General features: G+C 37.4%; 1 protein-coding gene and 1 long non-coding RNA gene across 7 annotated transcripts in view; both read left to right on the top strand.

Moving 5' to 3' along the window:
- The window catches only part of ACAP2 (ArfGAP with coiled-coil, ankyrin repeat and PH domains 2), a 157,592-nt gene that overhangs the window by 10,419 nt on the left and 123,414 nt on the right, over positions 1-23,759 (top strand). The gene's annotated exons all lie outside the window — the stretch shown is intronic.
- Positions 14,665-22,474, top strand: LOC131512364 (uncharacterized). Its single transcript, XR_009262110.1, has 3 exons — positions 14,665-18,975; positions 19,233-20,655; positions 20,900-22,474. It is a non-coding gene; the product is annotated as an uncharacterized LOC131512364 (long non-coding RNA).

Genomic DNA, 23,759 nt, shown 5'->3' with positions numbered 1-23,759 from the left:
AAAAATTTTAAAAAAAAGATGCTGCTTTCCTATGTGGAAATAAACTACCAGTTGGGAGTGTCTAGAATGCATGAAGAATTAGACATGTTACTTGTATGTATGAAAATCATCTGTGTTGTGGATAATGAAAGACTATAAATAGATGGGCAAACTTCACTTAACTTTGTAAAAGGAGACCAGTAAAGGTCTTAAAAAAGAGCCATTTATAGATTTTATGTTTATAGTATTTAAGAAGGTAGAGTGAGCAAAAGAAGAGGAGGAAAAAAAAAACAAAATGGAAGACACAATGCCTTAAAGATTTACAACTGAAATGCTGTCAGAGCAAAGGATAAGTAAACTGAGAAGTCATGGAAGAAAACTACTGTGAGGAAATATATGTTTATTTGAGATTACCAGAAGTCTATTTCCTTTGAATTATATCTCTGGAAGGATCTGGAAGTTAGATGAGAAACAATGTGAGTTAAATGACCATATCGCTATTCCTATTCCAGAGATGAAGAATTCTCACAGAAAGAGTTGACTAGATTATAATCCTGTAGTAATTTGTATTTTGAGTAAGGGGTGCCTGACTGGCTCAGTCAGTGGAGCACGCGACTCTGATCTCAGGGTTGTAAGTTCAAATCCCACATTGGGTAGAGAGATTACTTAAAAAAAAAAAAAAAAAAGTCAGGATTCTTTAATGAAATATAGTTAGTTTTCCCTTTACATTTTTTATATTTCCTGTGATGCCCCAGACATACTCAAATTTAAATATAAAAATTTTCACTGATAAAAAAATACAGTGCAGTACACGGTAAAACAGTTCAATTGAAAGGCGGTAAGTAGAGAGGGTACTCAGACAATTAGTATACAGGATTTAACTTTATGTATTTTAGAGTCCCTTTTAGACAAGATGTGTGCAAAGTGTGTATACTAATGCAAAATTAAAATCGATGGAGCTAACCATTTTAATTTTCGTAGTTCTAGCCAGAATTGTGTTCATTTTTAAATAAACAAAACTTTTCCTGTTTTTTTTTTTTTTTTTTTTTTTTTAATGGTTAACTTGTTGCTTTATGGTTTTACTTTGATTCCCAGTTTTCTGCTTGTTGGGAATCCACCTCTTTGGATTTTTGAGTCAATGTATTACACTAATAATAATAAAGAGACTAGGTTTTATTGGTTATTTTCAGGTAATAGTTTTGTACGGATAAAACAACATACTTCCTAGCACATATATCATTTAATTTGAAGTCATCCTTTGGTATTTCTTTTAGGGTTTATCTGCTGACTAAGAGTTATCTCAGTTTTTGTCTGAAAGTGACTTTGTTTTTCTTTGATGTTGGAAGGCTATTTCCCAAAGCATGGAATAGTAAGTTGGCTTTTTTTTTTTTTTTGGAACAATGTCATTTCATTGTCTTTTGTTTGCTTTTTCTGCCTTTATTATTTATGTTACAAGTTTTATTAGTCTTTTTGTTGCTCTTTTGAGGATAATGTATCTTTTTTTCCTCTGCTGTTTTTAAGATTCTTTTTCTTTGACTGGTTTCAGCAATTTTACTATCATGTATGTAGGTGTAGTTTCTGTTTTATTCATCCTGTTTGAGGCTTGTAGTTTCTTCATTCAGTAGACGGTGGGGTTTGCAGGGTATATCTTTCATCAGTTTGTAAAATTCCTGGCTATTACCTCTTTAAATATTTCCTGCTTCTGCTTTACTTTTTTCTCTCCTTCTGACACTCAGTTACATATGTGTTAGAGTCTTTTGTTGTGTCCTTCATGTCTCTCATATTATTTTCTGAAAGGATACACTTCACAGAAAAGTAGAGTATTGTCTATTAATCTATATTCCTGTTTTTTAAGCTCATCTTGTACTGTGTATAATCTGCTGTTAAACCTATTTGTATAGTTCTTCAATTGTGTTTTTCACTCGTAGATATTTCATTTGGTTTTGTTTTTTATAGATTCTTCTTTGGTGAAAATTGCCACCTTTTCATCTGTTTCTTGAATATTTTTCTCAGGCTTCATGAATATATTATTGCTACTTTTAGTATCTTATGAAACCAATATTTAGTTCATCTGTGTGTCTATTTCTATTTGTTTTTTATTCTTTCTTTCTTCTTCTTTACTTTTTTTTTAGTGGGCCAGCAATTTGATTTAATGCTGTACATTCTATATAAAAAATTGTAAATGCTCTGGGTGATGTTACCATTCTCTATAGAGCATTCACTCTTTCCTTTGTAGGTAGATAGAGTAGCAGATGATCATCTTAGTTCAATGATGGAATAAGCGTTATTAGTTTCCTATTGCTGCTCTAACAAATTATCTTAAATGTAGTGGCCTAAAACAACAGAAATTCATTATCTTATGTTCCTTTCAATACAGGTCTCACTTGGCAAAAATCAAGGTGTTGGCAGGATTGCATTCCTTTCTAGAAGGTCTAGAAGAGAAATTTGTTTTTGTTTTTGTTTTTTTACCTTTCCTAGTATCAAGAGGCTGTCCACATTGCTTGGCTCATGACACCCTTCTATTTTGAGAGCCAGCAATTACTGGGGCACTCTCTGTTCTGCCTCCCTCTTTCACTTTATAAAGACCCTTGTGGTAATAATGTTGGGCCTGCTTTTTTTTTTTTTTTTTTAAATTTTTTTTTGTCAACATTTTTTATTTATTTTTGGGACAGAGAGAGACAGAGCATGAACGGGGGAGGGGCAGAGAGAGAGGGAGACACAGAATCGGAAACAGGCTCCAGGCTCCGAGCCATCAGCTCAGAGCCTGACGCGGGGCTCGAACTCACGGACCGCGAGATCGTGACCTGGCTGAAGTCGGACGCTTAACCGACTGCGCCACCCAGGTGCCCCATGTTGGGCCTGCTTTGATAATTCCAGGATAATCTCTCCATCCCAAATTACATGATTGTCAATGCTTTAAAAAAAATTTTTTTTTAATTTAATTTATTTTTTAGATTTGTATCCAAGGTAGTTAGCATAGAGTGCAACAATGATTTCAGGAGTAGATTCCTTAATGCTCCTTACCGATTTGACCCATCCTTGTCCCATAATCCCTCCAGTAACCCTTTGTTCTCCATATTTAAGAGTCTCTTATGTTTTGTCCCCCTCCCTGTTTTTTTTTTTTTTTTTTTTTTTTTTTGCTTCCCTTCCCTTATGTTCATCTGTTTTGTGTCTTAAAGTCCTCATATGAATGAAGTCATGTGATATTTGTCTTTCTTTGACTAATTTTCACCTAGCATAATACCCTCCCAGTTCCATCCGCGTAGTTGCGAATGGCAAGATTTCATTCTTTTTGATTGCTGAGTAATACTCCGTGTGTGTGTGTGTGTGTGTGTGTGTGTGTGTGTGTGTGTGTGTGTTTATACACACACACCATATCTTCTTTATCCATAGGTGATTATCAATGTTAATTCTATGTGCCGCTTTACTTCATCTTTACAGCTTTATTTATTTTCGTCTTTATTTATAGGTTTAGGGGATTAGGATGTTGATATCCTTAGTGGACCATTATTCCATCTACCATAATCACTCCCTCTGGCTCTCAAAGATTCACCTCTCACCTACATGCAAAATATATATATATTTTAAAGTTTTTTTTTTTTTACATTTATTTATTTATTTATTTATTTTTTAAACGTTTATTTATTTTTGAGACAGAGAGAGACAGAGCATGAATGGGGGAGGGTCAGAGAGAGAGAGGGAGACACAGAATCTGAAACAGGCTCTAGGCTCTGAGCTGTCAGCACAGAGCCTGATGCGGGGCTTGAACTCACAAACCACGAGATCATGACCTGAGCCGAAGTCGGATGCTTAACCAACTGAGCCACCCAGGCGCCCCTACATTTATTTATTTTTGAGAGACAGACTGAGACAAAGTGAGAGCGGGGGAGGGGCAGAGAGAGAGGGAGACACAGGACTGGAAGCAGGCTCCAGGCTCTGAGCTGTCAGCACAGAGCCCGATGTGGGGCTCGAACCCACAGACCGTGAGATCATGACCTGAGCCGAAGTCGGATGCTTAACCGACTGAGCCACCCAGGCACCCCTACATGCAAAATATATTCACCCCATCCTAACATCCCCAAGTGTCAACTCTTGCAGTTTGTATTACCTTATAATCATATTGCAAATTTTTGGCAGTTTTGGTTTTTTTTTTTTTTTTTATTTAGTGCTATGTTGTAAATTTTCAATATTGCTAGAAAGATTTTATGATTAAAATATGGTTTATCATATGTTTTATCAAGATGTTATAGGGGCGCCTGGGTGGCGCAGTCGGTTAAGCGTCCGACTTCAGCCAGGTCACGATCTCGCGGTCCGTGAGTTCGAGCCCCGCGTCAGGCTCTGGGCTGATGGCTCGGAGCCTGGAGCCTGTTTCCGATTCTGTGTCTCCCTCTCTCTCTGCCCCTCCCCCGTTCATGCTGTGTCTCTCTCTGTCCAAAAAAAAAAAAAAAAAAAAAAAAAAAAGATGTTATAGTGTAACACTTATTGCTTATATCTGTTTTGGATATGTTGGTCCCCCACTTTTCTGGAGTATAGATAATATGGTAGCTAATAATCTCATGTTACTTACTTTTTTGAAGAGTGTAGGCAAATCGTCTTGTAGAATATCCCACATTCTGAATTTTCTGATTGTTTACTCTGGATAGATTCAGTTTGAACATTTTTGACAAGAATATTCATAGGTGGTGATGTAATGTTTTCATCAGGAAGCCAATGAAGTTTGGTTGTTTTCTACAATAAGAAGACATATGGGTCACTAATTTCGGTCACTGGTGCTAGGGTGGGGGCCAGAGGACGGGAGAGGATTGTAGATCAGACGCCTTGAGGTGGGAAGGAACTTGATTTTCAAGGAGCAAAAAGAAGGCTAGTGTGGGTTGGAGCAGAGTGAGCAACGGGAAGAGTGGTAGGAGATAAGTTCAGAGAGATAGCAGGGATCAGATCATGTTAGGCCTTATAATTCATCCATAGAAAGAAGTTTGGATTTTATGAATAGTGGGATAGGAAGCCATTAGAAATCTCTTAGCAGTGGTGAGCAATTATAAGGCTTATTATATTATAAATATATTATATTATATATAATATATATAATATTTATATAATTATTTTATATATATTATAAAATATTATAAAAATATTTTGACTACTGTTTGGGAAGTGAGTTGTAAAGAGGCAGAAGTGACTATAGAGAGACCAGTTAGGGAAGTCATTGCAGGAAACTAGTTATTAGGCTAGGCCAGGCAAGAGATAATTTGGTAGAGAGTGGAGATAATTTTTGTGGTAGAATCAATAAGAATTGCTGTTGAATTTTTTGTCAGAAATTAGAAGAATAAACGTGACGTTTTTGGCTTTAGCAACTGTGTGAGTAGGGGTATTGCTTACTGATAAGGGGAAGGCAAGGGAAGAACAGGTTTTGGGTAAAAAATCAAGAATTTAATTTTTGTACTTGTTGAGTTTGAGATAAACACCCAGCTGGAGCTAGTAAGCAGAATTGGCACTTCTGTGCAGCCTTTTGTAATTTTACTTTGCAAACTGATATGGTCACATCTCATATTCCTTTTTAGATTATACATAAACTCTCTGGTAATAGAGGCTTCTGGTGTCTCATCACACTTCCTTGAACACAAGTGTTAGGCTACAGACTTTTTGTTTAAATTTATTTATTTTGAGAGAGTGAGAGAGTGTGTGCACACGAACAGGGAAGGGGCAGAGAGAGAAGGAGAGAGAGAATCCCCACTAGGCTCCACAGTCAGCACAGAGCCCACTGGGGGACCCGATCCCATGAACCATGAGATCATGACCTGAGCCGAAATCAAGAGTCCAGCGCTTAACCAACTGAGCCACCAAGGAGCCCCTAGGCTACAGACATTTATTGCCAAAATTACTTTCATAAAATAGTCTTATATTCTTCATTTTCACATAACATACTCTAATTTTTATTTTAGAACTTTTTTGTTACTGTACTATTGATGAATTGCAAAACTGTAAGTAATATATGAATTGTTTAAATTTTCTTTTCCAATGTAGTAATTAAGTCAAACCAAAATCTTTAGGTCCTCTAAAGGACCTAAAGATTGTCAGGTTGTCATAGTTTTTAAGGGACTCTGACTAGTCTCTTTCTAGGTTACCAACATATTTATATGTGGGGGTTTCTAAGGAGATACTATAATTTAACAAACTGAGCTATTTAGAGAATTAAGTCTTGTTGCACATGTATAGAAAATTTAATAAATGTGTCATATCCTGTCACCTTGATAAACTCTTAATTTTTCAGTTGAATGTCTACTTATAAAATCCAAGTCTTTTTGAAACTGTTGTCCCTGGATCACATGAATCAGAATGAGATATTTGAAAAAAAAAAAAAAAAGTAACTAAAGCTCCTTAGTAACTATAATTGTTAAGATGTTATAACAGTTGAGAAATCACTGGAATAAGTGTGTTTTTCTAACATAACTTTTAAAGTGCATACTTATTTGGAGATATATGAGCCTTTTTTTTCTTAAAGTTTGTTTAGTGGGGGGAGGGACAGAGAGAGAGAATCCCAAGCAGATTCCTTGTTGTCAGTGCAGAACCCGAAATGGGGCTTGATCTCATGAACCATGAGATCATGACCTGAGCGGAAATCAAGAGTCTGACGCTTAACCAACAGAACCACCCAGGTGGTTTAAATTTTAAAAATTTAAAAATTTTTGTCAGTAGTTACTTTAAATCGTGTTCTAGTTTATCTATTGCTATGTAATAAACCAACCTAAAATTTAGTTACTTAAACCAACCATTTAGGAAAAAAAACAACCATTTTATTTTGCTCATGGTGTATAGGTCAGGTGTTTGGAATGGTTTTGGCTGGATGGTTCATCTGTAATCCATGTTCTGATAGCTGGGTGGCTGAGGCTGTAAGATCCACTTTCATATCTGCTGCCCTGGTTCTTCTTGGTCTTTCTGCTTTCTCTTCACATGGCATTTCATCCTTCAGAGCTTTCCCTTGTGCTCAGGCTTCTTACAGCATGGTTAGTGTTAGGGTAATTGCACTTACATGGCAGCTCATTTTTGTTTGTTTGTTTGTTTATTTCTTTTAGTAATTTCTGCTCCCAATGTGGGGCTCCAACTCATGGCCCTGAGATCAAGAGTTGCATGCTCTTCCTACTGAGCCAACTAGGCACCCTTTGGCAGCTCATTTTTAAGAGACAGGAAGTTGAAGCTACGAGGCCACTTAAAGGCTAAGTTTGGAAAACACACTTTCTACTATATTCTTTTAGAGCAGTCACAGGGGCCACCCAGATTTAAGGGAGTAGGGAAATAGACTCCATATCTTGCTGGAGGAATGACAAGATCATGTTGTAGATGCCCATGTGTTGCCATCTTTGGAAAATACCGTCTGCTGAACATTGTGTCCAGAAATGTCTAAGAAATCATTAAGATGCAATAAGATTGCATATTTAAAGCTACAGCAAGCAGGCTTTATCTCCCACACTGGCAATTTAAAGAGTTCCCATTGCTGGGGAAAGTTTAGGGAAATAGTCTTCATACTGTTGGAAAGCGTGTAGTTTGGTAGAGCTTTTTCTTTTTGATTTTTTAAAGTTTTATTTATTTAAATAATCTCTATACCCAACATGAGGCTTAAACTAATGACCCCGAGATCAAGGGTCACACGCTTTTCTGACTGAGCCAGCTAGGTATCCCCAGGTGGAGCTTTTTCAAAGGACAAAGTAGTAAAATATCTCAGAACTTAAAAATACATACTTTGCTTCAACGTTTTTATATCAAGGAAATTCTTCTAAGGAATGATAAGAAAAATGTCAAAGTTATATGAACAAGGATATTTATTTGATTATATATAGAAAAAATTGTGCAAGTAGAAGTTCACTAAGAGCACTGTTTAAATGTAATGATAGCTAACAAAGTACTCTTATATGTACTAGGGCCATCTGAAGTACTTTAATGTTTATTTTTTTAAATTTTTTTTTAAAGTTTTTTGAAATGTTTATTTTTGGGTGGGGGGAGGGGCAGAGAGAGAGGGAGACACAGAATCTGAAGCGGGCGGGCTCTAGGCTCTGAGCGGTCAGCACAGAGCCTGATGCGGGGCTTGAACTCACAAACTGTGAGATCATGACCTGAAGTCGGATGCTCAACCGACTGAGCCACCCAGGTGCCCCTAATGTTTATTTATTTTGAGAGAGAGAGAGAGAGAGACAGCGCGAGCAGGGGAGGGAGGGGCAGAGAGAGAGGGAGACATAGAATCTGAAGCAGGCTTCAGGCTCTGAGCTGACAGCACAGAGCCCAGTGTGGGGCTGGAACTCACAAACCATGAAATCATGACCTGAGCTGAAGTCGGACACTTAACTGGCTGAGCCACCCAGGCACCCCTCATCTGAAGTACTTTATATGACCTGTGCAGTGATGGCGGATCCCACTCTTAGAAGGGCCCTGTGGTTTAATACTCTACTGTTACTATTTTGAAATTCTTATTTTTTATTTTTTTAATTTCTCTCTCTCTATATATATATTTTTTAGAGAGAGAAACTTTTTTTTTAAAGTTTATTTATTTATTTTGAGAGAGAGTGAGTGAGGGAGGGAGGGAGGGACGGAGGGAGGGGCAGAGAAAGAAGGAGAAAGAATCCCAAGCAGTCCCTTTGCTGTTAGCACAGTGCCCCATGTGGGACTTGAACCCACAAACTGTGGGATCATGACCTGAGCCCAAGTCAGATGCTTAATTGACTGAACCATCCAGGTGCCCTAGTTTTTGCATTTTTAAAGTTGAAAAATAACAAAAGATAATTTCATGACACAGAAAATTAGACAGAAATTTCAGTGTCTATAATGTTTTATTGGAACACAGCCATGCTTATTTCTTTACATGTATATTTTTTAATGTTTATTTTTGAGGGAGAGAGAGAGAGTGAGAGCGCGTGCGCGAGCGAGTGAGCAGGGGAGGGGCAGGGAGGGAGGGAGACACAGATTGAAGCAGGCTCCAGGCTCTGAGCTGTCAGCACTGAATCCGATGTGGGGCTCGAACCCACAGACCATGAGATCATGACTGAGCCAAAGTCAGACACCTAACCACCTGAGCCACCCAGGTGCCCCTTGGCTTTTTTTTTTTTTTTTTTTAAGTTTTATTTATAATGATCAGTGCTATTGGTAAAGAAAAAAACCCCAAACATATTAGTGAAAAATTGAGGCATTATATTCTTCCCCTGTGCCCCCACAGCTTTCTTTTTAATTTCCTTTCTTTGTTTGTTTTTAGCAAATATTATTTTTGTTAAGTTTTAATTCCAGTATAGTTAACATACATATTAGTTTTAGGTATACAATGTAGTGATTCAGCGATTCTATACATTACTCAGTACTCATTAAGTGTTCTCTTTAATCCCCATCACCTATTTCACCCATTCCCCCCCCTCCCACCCCATACTTCCCCTCTAGTCACCATCAGTTTGTTGTTTGTGTAGTTAAGAGACTGTTTTTTGGTTTGTTTTTTTCCCCCTTTTTTCATTTGTTTTGTTTCTTAAATTCCAAATATGAGTGAAATAATATGTTATTTGTCTTCGTTTGGCTAACTTACTACATTTAGCATTATACCCTCTAGATCCATCCATGTTGTTGCAAATGGCAAGATTTCACTCTTTTTTATGGCTGAATGATATTCCATTGTATATATGCACCACATCTTCTTCAGTAGACACTTGGGCTGCTTTCATAATTTGGCTATTGTAAATAATGCTGCAATAAACATAGGGGTGCATGTATCTTTTCGAATTAGTGTTTTTATATTCTTTGGGTAGTGGAATTACTGGGTCATATGGTAGTTCTGTTTTTAATTTTTTAAAACTTTATTTATTCTCAGACAGTGAGGGCATGCAAGCCGGGGAGGGGCAGAAAGAGAGAATTCCAAGCAAGCTCTGCACTGAAAGCACAGAGCCTGATGTGGGACTTGAACTCACAAAGTATGAGATCGTGACCTGAGCTAAAGTTGGACACTTAACTGACTGAGCCTACCCAGGCGCCACGTTTTTAATTTTTTGTAGAATCTCCATGTTATTTTCCAGAATGGTTGTACCAGTTGTACCATTCCCACCAACAGTGCATAAAGGTTCCTTATTCTCTACATTCTCGCCAACACTTGTTTTTTCTTGTGTTTTTGATTTTAGCCCTTCTGACAGGTGTGAGGTGATATCTCATTGTGGTTTTGATTTGCATTTCTCTGATGATAAGTGATGTTGAATGTCTTTTCATATGTTTGTTGGCTACCTGTATGTCTTCTTTGGAGAAATGTCTGCTCATGTCTTCTGTCCATTTTTAATTGGGTTATTTCGGTTCTTTGATGTTGAGTTGTAGAAGTTCTTTATATATTTTGGATACTAACCCTTTATCAGCTTTATCAATTGCAGGTATCTTCTCCCATTCCGTAGGTTGTTTTAGTTTTGTTGGCTGTTTTCCTTTGCTACACAAGCTTTTGATGTTGATATAATCCCAATAGTTTATTTTTGGTTGTGTTTCCCTTGCTTCAGGACACATGTCTAGAAAAATATTGCTATGGCTGATGTCAAAGAAATTACTGCCGCTGCTCTTGCTGCTCTCCTCTAGGATTTTTATGGTTTCAGGTCTCACATTTAGGTCCTTAATCCATTTTGAGTTTGTTTTTGTGTATGGTGTAAGGAAGTGGTCTAATTTCATTCTTTTGCGTGTAGTTGTCCAGTTTTCCCAACATCATTTGTTGAGGAGACTTTTTTCCCATTGTATATTCTTGGCTTGTTTGTCAAAGATTAATTGACCATATGATTGTGGGTTACTTCTGGGCTTTCTATTGTGTTCCATTGATCTATATGTCTGTTTTTGTGCCAGTACCATACTGTTTTCATTACTACAGCTTTGTAGTATAACTTGAAATTTGGGACTGTGAAACCTCCAGTTTTGTTTTTCTTTTTCAAGATTGCTTTGGCTATTTGAGATCTTTCGTGGTTCCAACGAATTTTAGGATTGTTCTAGTTATGTGAAAAACGCTGTTGTGTCTTGATAGAAATTACGTGAAATCTGTATTGATTTGGGTAGTATGGATAGTGTAACAATATTTCTTGTTAATATTTAGGCACATTTGCTTGCTCTGTCTTACACACACACATACATGTATATACACATAGCACATACGTTAAAAAAATCATTTGAAAGCTCAGTATGCATCTCCTAAAAATAAGGACATTCTCCCTCATAATACATTTATAACACTAATAATAGTAATTATATCTTCAGATTTTCCCAACTGTGCAAATAATGCCTTGTATAAGTAAGTTTTTCCCACAGCATCTAATCAAGGTTTATGCAGTGGGTTGCTTTTTTATTACCTGAAGCTGAATGTACATTTTTGATTCTTTTTTTTTTTTTTTTAAGTTTGTTTATTTATTTAGAGAGAGAGAAAGAGCGTGAGCAGAGAGGGGCCAGAGAGAGAGAAAGGGGGAGAGAGAATCCGAAGCAGGCTCCGTGTCATCAGCGCAGAGCCCGACTCGGGGCTTGATATTACAAACTGTAAGATCGTGACTTGGGCCAAAATCAAGAGTCGGACACTTGACTGACCGAGCCACCAAGGCTGCCCCATTTTTGATTCTTTTAATCCATTATCTCTCACTGATGCATTAGCTGTTAAAAAAATACTGGAGCTAGTATTATGGAGCTAGGAGAGGTCTCAGTCATGTCAGAGGCCTTGATTTGGATAAGGGCCAAATTATGCAAGATTTACTGTCATGTTAAAGATTTTGGTGAATCATCATTGAAACAGTGGGAAGCTCTTAAAACAGATGTGATGTGTTCAAATTTGGATAGTTCATATAACATTAACTTTTGAGGCAAGATATTTTAAATTTTTTTTTTTTTTCAACGTTTTTTATTTATTTTTGGGACAGAGAGAGACAGAGCATGAACGGGGGAGGGGCAGAGAGAGAGGGAGACACAGAATCGGAAACAGGCTCCAGGCTCCGAGCCATCAGCCCAGAGCCTGACGCGGGGCTCGAACTCACGGACCGCGAGATCGTGACCTGGCTGAAGTCGGACGCTTAACCGACTGCGCCACCCAGGCGCCCCAAGATATTTTAGTATATCACAATTTGGTACAAAATGAGATAGCCTTGAACAAAACTGTAAAAAATAGATTTTTGAGACAATCTGGGAAAATCAAACATGAAAAAAGTATGACATATTTGATGGAATTATTCTTATATATGATAATGATAAAGAGATTCCATTAAAAATTCTTTACTTATTGAAGATCAATAAAATACAACATCTGAGATTTGCTTTAAAGTATATCAACAGGAAACAGTTAGGACTATATGAAATAAGAATGGCCATGTTTCAGTTGTTGAAACTAGATAGTTCACGGGTATGTAGGAGTGCATCATATACTTTGCTCTATTTTTATGTGTGTTTTGTGTCATAAGAGATTAAAAAGCCATAACCATTGACACTCATTTTTTTACTTGAAAAATGAACTAGAAGGGTTAATTTACATATGAAAATTGCCTGGTATTCAAAACTTCTATTACTTTCCAGAGGAATTCTTTACATATAGTGTCGAGATATATATCAAAAAAACTTATTTCTAAATATTTGATTAGAAAAAAATTCTTAGCGAATATGTTTCTGAATCTCTTGAGAAGAACCCAGTATTTTAGAATATTAAGAAATGGTCTTGTTCTTACAGTATTTATTTAAAAACTGCAATCTTTTAATTATGGAAGAAAGCTAGCTATGACAATAGAAAAATTCTGTTCAAATTACAAACTTTTAATTCAAACAAACCACCACTCAGAGTTGTAGAACGCTGTTGTGGAGATTTCTTGCTTATCAATCAGCTATTGTGTAAATTATGTGTAATCTTCCCTATGAATACAGCATTAATGCATTACTAGTACTGCTTTACTATGATTCCAAGAAATATAAACAATGGCATCTCTTTTGATTTGAATCCAGCAGCTGCATTCTGGCCACAGGTGCTGGCAGTGGTCATTGAAGTAAAAATATGACAATGTTAGAAGGTAGCATTTGATTCTAAGAAAGGAAGTTAACAGATGACTTAGTGTCAAGGCTTTTGTCCTCTATATGAAGAATGTTTTCTTTTTCTTTTAAATGTTTCACTGATTATTTGAAAAGCCATCCATGTGGTCAAATAAGCAGTTTTTAGCAGAGGTGCACATCAGAATGATCTGGGGAGCTTTTTCCATAATACCTTTGTTTGGACTCTGATCCAGACCTACTGAATCATAACTTTTGGGGCAGAGATACTTTAAAAGCCTTTTTAGATGGTTGTGATCTGAACCTTTACTCAAGGACTATTGCTCTAGCAGTGTCAGAATTCTTTTTTTAATATATATAAATAGATAGTAATAAAGCACAGTGATTTTCAGTCTTTGTTTTAAAATTTATTTTTAGTTTTATTTTTTTAAGATTTTTTTTTAAGTAATCTCTACACCCAACATGGGGCTTGAACTTACAACTCTGAGATGAAGAGTTGCACGTCCAATTGACTAAGCTAGGCAGGCAGGTGCCCCTCTCCTTGGTTTTTTAAACCTAATGCTTTTAGGTAAGGCTGTTTTCCACTGGCTGTCTATAACTCCATTCCTTATTCTGTCTCTCTAGAACAAGTAAATCATTTACATTTGTAGTGCATAGCCATTAAGGTGTTTTTACCAGGCAAGTGATGTGATAACCTTTGTATCTCACTTATTAGTAACAAAATTATTGTCATACCTTAGATCCATCTCAGTAACCCCCATTGTCATTATAGGACCTTGCTAGATAACCTGTTCCTGCCCCACCAAATGCTACGTTTTATTGTTATTGTAGTGTATTGACAATAGTCTTCCTAAGATACTTATTTCATTACTTTTACTTTTGTACACAAAAATTCTCTGTCTTTACATTGCCTTTGAGATATGCTTTGCTACGGTCTTCTGATTTACTTCCTCTTGTGTCTTCTAATATTTTTTGTGTCGCCTAAACAATGCCATAGTTACCACTTGAACCTTTTACATGCGATGCTCTTTTCTTTCTTCTGTCTTAAAGTTAGGAAGCTTTATTTTTTTTGTACGAGTTTTGATTTTTTGTACAGTTTATATTAATTGGAAAAATAATACAATACAAACATTTAAAACAAATTCACACTGCTAACAACTTAGTGTTTATGCTTTCAGACATTTTGTTTTGTTTATGCTAACATATATGTTTTTCTTGCATGAATGAGATCAGATTATACTAAGTCTGCTACACCTTGCCTTTTGTCACTTAACAATGATATTCATACTTCTTTTTCAGTACACAGAGATCTGCCTTACTCTTTAAATGGCTGCATACTCTTTAAATGGCAGTGTATTAATTATTGAATAATACTCTGAATAACCAGTTGCTTGATGGTTTTTTCACTGTTAGGTTTTTTTTAATTTTTTAATTTTTTTAGTTTTTTTTTTTAAATGTTCATTTATTTTTGAGACAGGGGGAGACAGAGCATGAACAGGGGAGGGTCAGAGAGAGGGAGACACAGAATCTGAAGCAGGCTCCAGGCTCCGAGCTGTCAGCACAGAGCCCGACGTGGGGCTAGAACTCATGGACTACAAGATCATGACCTGAGCCGAAGTCGGCCGCTTAACCGACTGAGCCACCCAGGCACCCCTTAGTTTTTTTTTTTTTTTTTAAATTTTTGATGTTTATTTATTTTTGAAAGAGAAAGAGCACAAGCAGGGGAGAGGCAGAGAGAGAGAGAGAGAGGGAGACCCAGAATCCAAAGCAGGCTCCAGGCTCTTAGCTGTTAACACAGAGCCCAATGTAGGGATCCACCCCCAAGAACTGCAAGATCATGACCTGAGCTGAAGTCGGATGCTTAACCGACTGAGCAACCCAGGTGCTCCAAAGAGCTTCCCTTTGTACTTCTGGTATATTTGCTTTGTTGCATCTGTAGCATAAATAATTAAAAAGGATTATAATTGGGTCAAAAAATATACACCTAAAATTTTAGAAAATATTTGGTTCAATAAGAGAAAAATGAGGGAGGACTAGTCCAACCAAACATTAGTGCTTTCTTTTCTTTTTTCTCTTCTTTTGTTTTTTCTTTTCTTTTCTTTTCTTTTCTTTTCTTTTCTTTTCTTTTCTTTTCTTTTCTTTTCTTTTCTTTTCTTTTCTTTTCTTTTCTTTTCTTTTCTTTTTTTTTTCTTTTCTTGTCCTGTGTGTGTGTATGTATATCATCTTAAAGATTTGCCTATCGTACCTGCTACCAAAGAGTGGCAAGTTAGAAAGGTACTATGTAGAACAAATTCAAGAACAAATTCAACAACTTCAAGAACAATTTTTAAAAAATTTTTTTTTAACGTTTTATTTATTTTTGAGACAGGGAGAGACAGAGCATGAACAGGGGAGGGTCAGAGAGAGGGAGACACAGAATCTGGAACAGGCTCCAGGCTCTGAGCTGTCAGCACAGAGCCCGACGCGGGGCTCGAACTCACAGACCACGAGATCATGACCTGAGTCACAGTCGGCTGCTTAACCGACTGAGCCACCCAGCTGCCCCAAGAACAATTTTTTTATTAAATTTTTTTTTAAATGTTAAGTAACTTTTTATTCTTAAGTAAATAATTTTAGATAGGAAATGGGTGTTTAATTTTGTTTAATGCCTCTTTATCATTTGAGACTGGCTTAGTCAGTTTGGGCTGCCATATCAGAATACTATAGACTGAGTGGCTTAAACAAGAAATATTTATTTCTCACAGTTCTGGAGGCTGGAAGTTCAAGATCAGAGTGTCAGTGTTGGGTTCTTGATGAAAGCTTTCTTCCTGGTGTACAGAGAGAGAGAGAGAGAGCTCTGGTCCCTTCATCTCCTTATAAGGGAACTAATCCTGTCATGGGAGGCCACCCTAATCTAACCTAATCTAACCCTAAATACCTAATCTAACCCTAAATACCTCCCAACGGCCCCACCTCCAAATATGATGACTTTGGAGATGAGAGTTTCAACATATAAAATTTTGGGCAAATACAACATTCAGTTTATAGCAGAGATTATCATGTTGCTTTTCTTTGGCTTATTATAGTAAATTAAATTAATGGATTTTTAAATATTTAAATATTATTATAGTCCTATAAGTAATCTTCACTTGGTTATTATTTTTTAAAAGCTGGATCTTACTTGTTAATATTTTATTTATAATTTTACATTGATATTCATAAGTTATAATGAGCAGTTGTTCTGTCTTAGGTTTTGGTAATAGTGTTATATTGACTATGTTTTTAAGTTTATTCATTTTTGAGAGAGAAAGAGACAGAATGTGAGTGGGGGAGGGGCAGAGAAACAGGGAAACACAGAATCTGAAGCAGGCTCCAGGCTCTGAGCTGTCACCACAGAGCCCGACACAGGGCTCAAACTCATGAGCTGTGAAATCATTACCTGAGACGAAGTCGGACGCTTAACTGACTGAGTCACCCAGGTGCTCCTGTTATATAGACCTTTTTAAAAAAATGTTTACTTATTTTGAGAGAGAGAGAGCATGGGGGAGGAGCAGAGAGAGAGGGAGAGAGGGAATTTTAAGCAGTCTCCATGCCGTCAGCGCAGAATCTGATGTTGGGCTTGATCTCTTGAACCACAAGATCATGACCTGGGCCAAAACCAGGAGTTGGATGCTTCATTGACTAAGCCACTCAGGTGCCCCTATATTGACTTTTTAAAATGAAGAAACAAATCTGAAAAACCAAATGCCCACTTTTTCATGCTCCGGTGTAATTTGATTTTGAAATTCTTTGCTCTTGAAATGTTATGTAATTCACCTACATAGTACCTTTCTAACTTGCCACTCTTTGGTAGCAGGCAGATACTTACTTCCAAATAAGGTACATATTTCCAAATAAGGTCATAATAGATGTAATTAAGTTAAGATGAGGTCATACTGGAGTAGGTTGAGCCATTAATCCATTATAACTAGTGTCCTTATAAGAAGACAGAAGACAATGTGAGGATAGACACGCAGGGAGAAGACAGCCATGTAGTGACAGAGGCAGAGATTAGGGTGATGTAGCTGCAAGCCAAGAGTTGATGGCCACCACCAGAAGCCAGAAAGAGGCAAGGAAGGATCCTCCCTTATAGGTTTCAGAGGGAGCATGGCCCTACCAACACCTTGTTTTCCGACTCTAGAACTGTGAGAGAATAAATTTGTTGTTTTAAGCCATCTAGTTTGTGGTAATTTATTACGGAAACCCTAGGAAACTAATACATTATGTATTTCATTTGTGCTTTCAAATTTATTTTTGTCTTTTTCATTTTTTATTTTGTAATTGATGCCTTCTTTTTTTCACCTTGTTAATGTGGTATCCCATAATATTTATTTTTTACCTACCTCCCCAAATTAGTTCTTGAGTTGTTCAATTCTGGTTTTTTTTTTTTTTTAATTTTTAATATTTATTTATTTTTAAGAGAGATAGTGTTTACCAGTAAGAAAAGAAAGCATATGTTCAGGAATGCTGGGTGGCTCAATCAATTAAGCATCTGACTCTTGATTTCTGCTTAGGTTATGATCTCATCATTCTTGAGTTCGAGCCTGACATCAGGCTCTGTGCTGACAGCACAGAGCCTGCTTGGGATTCTTTCTCTCCCTCTCTCTCCGTCCCTCCCCCTCACGTGAGCATCCATGTGCTCTCTCTCGCGCTCTCTCTCTCTTAAAATAAATAAACTTAAAAAAAAAGAAAGCATGTCCACAAAAATACTTGTACATGAATATTTATAGCAGCTTTATTTGTAATAGCTGAAAACTAGAAACAGTCTAACTGTCCATCACTAAGTAAGTAGATAAATAAATTGGTATATCCTTAAAACGGGTGCCTGGGTGGCTCTGTGTTAAGCATCCAGCTCTTGATTTTGGCTCAAGTCATGATCTCATGGTCATGATCTCACAGTTGTGAGACTGAGCCCCACGTTGGGCTCTGCACTGAGCATGGATCCTGCTTTGGATTTTCTCTCTCCCTCTCTCTCTCTGCCCCTCCCTTGCTTGCACTCTTTCTCAAAATAAATAAACATTAAAAAAATACTATTCAGTAATGAAAAGGAATGAACTATTCATACATACTACTACATGGATGAATCAAGTATGGTAAGTAGAAGAGCCTAAATCAAAAACAGTATATATTATATTAATCCACTTATATAAAATTATTGGAAATTTAAATTATTGTATAGTGACAGGAACTGCTTTGGGAAGGGAGGGGCAGGAGGCAGAGATTATAAAGGGGCAGGAGGAAGTTTTAGTAGTGATGTGTTTATTGACTGTGATGATGGCTTCATGTGTGTATGCATATGTCAAAAGTGATCAAATTGTACAGCTTAAATATGTGCAGTTTATTGTATGTCAGTTATACCTCAATAAAGCTATAAAAAAAAAAACCCACCCAACTTAGTGTGTGAGGCTCTCACTACTATTATTCCCTAATCTCCATCAGTGAGGATCTCTGACTGCTTTTCTCTTGTCATAGGCAAGTGATTCTTGTTGTTCTGGTTGTTTACAATATTTGTCAGTCCCTTGGCATCCAATGGTACTTGCAGCCTCTTCCTTTAGAAGTTTCCTCATTCTAGGTTATAAAACAAGCTCAAGACAGCTCTCAAGTGGCTCACATTTTTTACATGGGAAACACTCACCTGGCCAGCTATCAGTGAGTGCAGCTACTTTGTAATCATAGTCTTCTACTCTGCTGTCATGGATCACTTCAAATGCTAGTCTTCAGGTTCCTCAGGTAGAGGTCAGATAACCGGTCCACAGAGTCCCTAATCTCCAAGAGATAGATATGGAGCTTTCAGAGTGGTGTCCTTGAAGTCCACCCTTACTAGGCTAGAGGTAAGGGTAAAGGGGTAAAGCACCAATCCATCCCTCTGATTTGAGAATGGTATTGACAACTCTCTCTAAAGAAATCCCTTCTTCCCAATTTCCATCTCCTCATTACATGTCTCCAAATGCTCTCCACCTCCACTCTTTTTAAAAATAATTGGAGGTGGGTTGGGGCGCCTGGGTGGCGCAGTCGGTTAGGCGTCCGACTTCAGCCAGGTCACGATCTCGCGGTCCGTGAGTTCGAGCCCCGCGTCAGGCTCTGGGCTGATGGCTCGGAGCCTGGAGCCTGTTTCTGATTCTGTGTCTCCCTCTCTCTCTGCCCCTCCCCCGTTCATGCTCTGTCTCTCTCTGTCCCAAAAATAAAAAAATAAAAAATGTTGAAAAAAAAAAATTAAAAAAAAAAAAAAAAAATAATTGGAGGTGGGTGATGAGCTAAGTATTGTAAAATTGCTTCCCACCCCGCTTCTCTCTCTGTTGCAGATCTTGTCCATGTGGTCTAACACTTCATTTTGGGTAGTGGGAGTATTAACAATAGTGCCTTGGAGCCCTCAGTTGAGATTGAGACAGAGTTTATGTGGGTATCATGTTATATGCTGTTAGTAGGACTTTCTGGAAGTCTGATTTAATCTAAAAACATGCACTTTGCTTGAGATTAGTAAAATTGTGGGAGCTTCACTTTTCATTTTGTCCTTATTTCATGGTACTGGACATACATTCTTATCTATGGTATGGGATTGTAGCTGTTCCCTAGTTTTATTATTGGTGGAATTTCCTATAATAATTGTTTCTTTTTTTTTATTCATGTTTGTAAACTTCAGGGAAGTAAGTAAACATGCCTTTACTGCTTCTCCTTTCCCTGCCTTCCTATTAAATACTGAAGTCTCCTTGTTAAAATAGTCATCTGATTATTCCAGTCCTCACAGACTTTAGTCTTTCCTAAACTTCTGTAGAATTTATTTCTTAGTAATAACTGGTGTTTATATTTATTGTTTTATTCTTTTGTATTTAATTTGTTTCAAATACTTCAGGGGAATTTGTTTTCTCTATTTTTTATTTTTAATTTGTTATGTAAACAATGATTACTTTTGAGAGAGAGAGCGAGAGAGAGAGAGAGCGAGCGAGCATGCATGTGTGAGCAGGGAAGGCACAGAGAGAGAGAGAGAGAAAGAGAGAGAGAGAGAGAATCCCAAACAGGCTTCATGCTGTCAGCACTGAACCCAGTGTCGGGCTCAATCCCATGAACCTATGAGATCACAGCCTGAGCTGAAATCAAGAGTCAGATGCTTAACTGACTGAGCCACCCAGGCACCCCTGTTTTCTCTGCTTTTAAAATGGAAGAATTAAAATGGATTACCTTTGATATCTGGAGCTCAGATATTTTAGGAATCTCAAAACTCTTTTGGGAGAAGTAGGGTAAGTGATATTATTTGGAATTTCATAAGTAATGAATAAGTCAGATTTCAAGAGGTTGGCAGTATGACATGGCAATGTCATGATGGCAAAGTAATGATGGTAAAGGATTAGAACACAGGATATATCAACTCCATTCTTTGTCTGACTTCTTAGTTTGCTTTCCACCAAGACATGTCAGCCTCCCTTTCTTTCCCATAGTTGGTTTATTATTACTAATCGGAGTAGTAGGCAATTCAGGAATAGGGTTATATTTGTTTAAAGTCTTATTTATTAAAGTTTTTTTTGTTTTATATTCTTTTTATATTGCTTTTATTGTTTTATATTCTCTATATCATGCAGTGGGTGAGTTATCAAAGTAATAAATTGATCAGAAATGAGCACAATACCAGTAAATTTACTTGAGCCCCAAGCTAATTGCCTAATTTTGTATGTTTCTTTCTGCTCTTTGGTTTTTTTTTTTTTTTTAATTTTTTTTCAACGTTTTTTATTTATTTTTGGGACAGAGAGAGACAGAGCATGAACGGGGGAGGGGCAGAGAGAGAGGGAGACACAGAATTGGAAACAGGCTCCAGGCTCCGAGCCATCAGCCCAGAGCCTGACGCGGGGCTCGAACTCACGGACCGCGAGATCGTGACCTGGCTGAAGTCGGACGCTTAACCGACTGCGCCACCCAGGTGCCCCACTGCTCTTTGGTTTTAACTGCATAGGCTGCAAAAATGTAATTTGAATAATGGAAAAAGGAGTTTTGGGGTAAGCTGCCTGTGTTAAGGAGCATTATCTGTCTCCACAAAAGTTCCTATGACAAAGACATGACTGGAAACTAAGTGAAACATTTAAGGCATATAAAAATGTTGTTAAAACAGGAAGGAAAGCAATGGGAAGGAATGTCGTTCGCTCTGCCTGCGCTAGTGCTAGTCGGCCGATAACACTCTGAATCACAGGGAAACCACCAGCGTGATAAGATTTAGTATGGCAAACATAATTAAGAAGTCATTGATTTTGATCATGAGTCTCTCAAAGACTCTAAAAGAGTTACTCTAAAAGAGTAACCAAATGCCTAAAAGAAGGAAAAGCAATAATTGTGACCCTCTTTGCCCCCAAATTAACAATATGTAACACAAAAATCATTCCAGATGGTTCACGACTGAGAAGATTTTCATGATTTTTCTATCATAATTCATTTTAGACTTAGTGAGATTCCTCTCGGATATATTTTTGTGGCATGACTACATTTTTTCTTTTTCTTTGTTTTTCTGGTCAAACAAACATGTTAATTTGTGAGGCAAATTTAGTATTTCAAAGTTAAGTAGCAAGTCACATTTTTGGGTACTGAGTGGAACAGCATTCTTTTTTTTTTTTTTTTTTTTTTTTAATATTTCTATCCACAGTCCTCAACTCTTGAGTTTATGCCTGTGTAATTCTTTCGGCTGTTTATTTGGCAATGTCTCTGGTCTTCCTTGAGAAGTTTAGCTTGTTGAATATGGTCACAGGTAAATACATTTTTAAATTGTATTCCTATATGCCATTTTCAGCTTATAATATTAAGGTCTGGTTACATGTAAGGCAGATATAATGAAAATTAAATAATAAAAAAAGGGCTTTGAACATGTTTATACATCAAATAAAGCTAGTAACTTTCCTGTATGCCAGTAAGTAGACAGAAATAAAAACATTAGGTTTTTGGGTGCTCAGTCTGTTAAGCATCCGACTTAGGCTCAAGTCATGATTTCAAGGTTCATGAGTTCAAGCCCTGCTGTCAGGCTGTCAGCACAAAACCCACTTCGGATCCTCTGTCCCCCCTCTCTCTCTACCCCTCCCCTGCTCATTCTCTCTCTCTCTCTCTCTCAAAATAAATAAACTTTAAAAATTACATTAAGGGGTGGAAAATCCCATTTAAATTAGTAACAGATATAAAATAAATAGAAATGAAGTTAACAAAATATATGGGGCTTTATAAAACTTGAGCAAAAAGGAAGATATAACTAAGGAATCATACCTGTTGATTGAAGACTCAACATTGTGAAAGTATAAATTCTTCTTAAATTAATTTATAAATTTAAATGTAATATCATTGTCCTAAAGTCCAGGAAACCTAAGAACAAATGTGTGAGAGTAGCCAACAAAACTTTGAAAAATAACAGCATTGAGTAGTGTCCCCTATCAGATTTTAAAATGTATTATGGAGTACTGAGATCAAAAGAATGTGGTATTGAGCCCAGAACTGACTGATGAAAGGAACAGAATTTTTTTTTTTTTTTTTTTTTTTCAACGTTTATTTTATTTTTTGGGACAGAGAGAGACAGAGCATGAACGGGGGAGGGACAGAGAGAGAGAGGGAGACACAGAATCGGAAACAGGCTCCAGGCTCTGAGCCATCAGCCCAGAGCCTGACGCGGGGCTCGAACTCACGGACCGCAAGATCGTGACCTGGCTGAAGTCGGACGCTTAACCGACTGCGCCACCCAGGCGCCCCTGAACAGAATTTTTTAAAAATCCAAAGAGAGAGACTCAGATATATGTAAGAGTTTAGAGTATGACAAAAGTGATCTTTCAAATCCATGGGAAACGGATGGTTCCCTGCGAAATAACGAGGGACAGCTGGCTTACTATTTGGCAAAAAACAAGGTAGGTAGGATGCCATACACTTCTCCAGAGTAGATTTTTAGGTGGAGTAATGATTTGGATGTTAAAATTGAAGCTATGAATGTACTAATGGAAAACATTTATGAGATATATATAAACTTTGGGATCAGGACAATCTTTCTGAGCATGACAACAAAGACAAAACCTTAAAACAGGTTTGACTGTATAAAAAGATTACTCCCCCTCCCCCAACCAATAAAGAAAGATGGGAAATATTTGGAATATGTAAAGGAAATTTCAAATCCTATGTATTTAGAGAACTCTTAAAAATGTCTTGCCAGGGGCGCCTGGGTGGCTCAGTCGGTTAAGCGGCCGACTTCGGCTCAGGTCAAGATCTCGCGCTCTGTGAGTTCGAGCCCCGCGTCGGGCTCTGTGCTGACAGCTCAGAGCCTGGAGCCTGTTTCAGATTCTGTGTCTCCCTCTCTCTGACCCTCCCCCGTTCATGCTCTGCCTCTCTCTGTCTCAAAAATAAAAAAATAAAAACATTAAAAAAAAAAAATGTCTTGCCAGGAACTCCTGGGTTGGTAAACGTGTGGAGATTTGGGGAGAGTGGCATGCTCAGAACGTGGAAGCTCTGTGCCCTTTCCCACTTACTTGCCCTATACATCTCTTCTTCCTGGCTGTTGTGAGTTAAATACATGTCCCCTAGATAGTGGGTAGTGGGTATGCCCCTGCTAGTATGTATTCTTTTTAGATAAGACCTGAAACAATTGTGTATAACTAGATTCAAGAATGTGTTTGCGTAAAAAGTCCCCTTCTAAAAGTCAGAATCTTAACACTTAGCTCCAATATCTGAAAATGTCCATTATCAACCTCTGAGCTCTAAAAATACACTCTAATATAAAAATTCTTCCCCATCCTGTCATCAAAAGAGGGTACTCTTTGGCTATT

This window comes from Neofelis nebulosa, chromosome 5, assembly GCF_028018385.1.
Source record: "Neofelis nebulosa isolate mNeoNeb1 chromosome 5, mNeoNeb1.pri, whole genome shotgun sequence".
Classification (NCBI taxonomy): Eukaryota; Metazoa; Chordata; class Mammalia; order Carnivora; family Felidae; genus Neofelis; species Neofelis nebulosa.
This window is presented reverse-complemented; position numbering and strand designations above follow the sequence as displayed.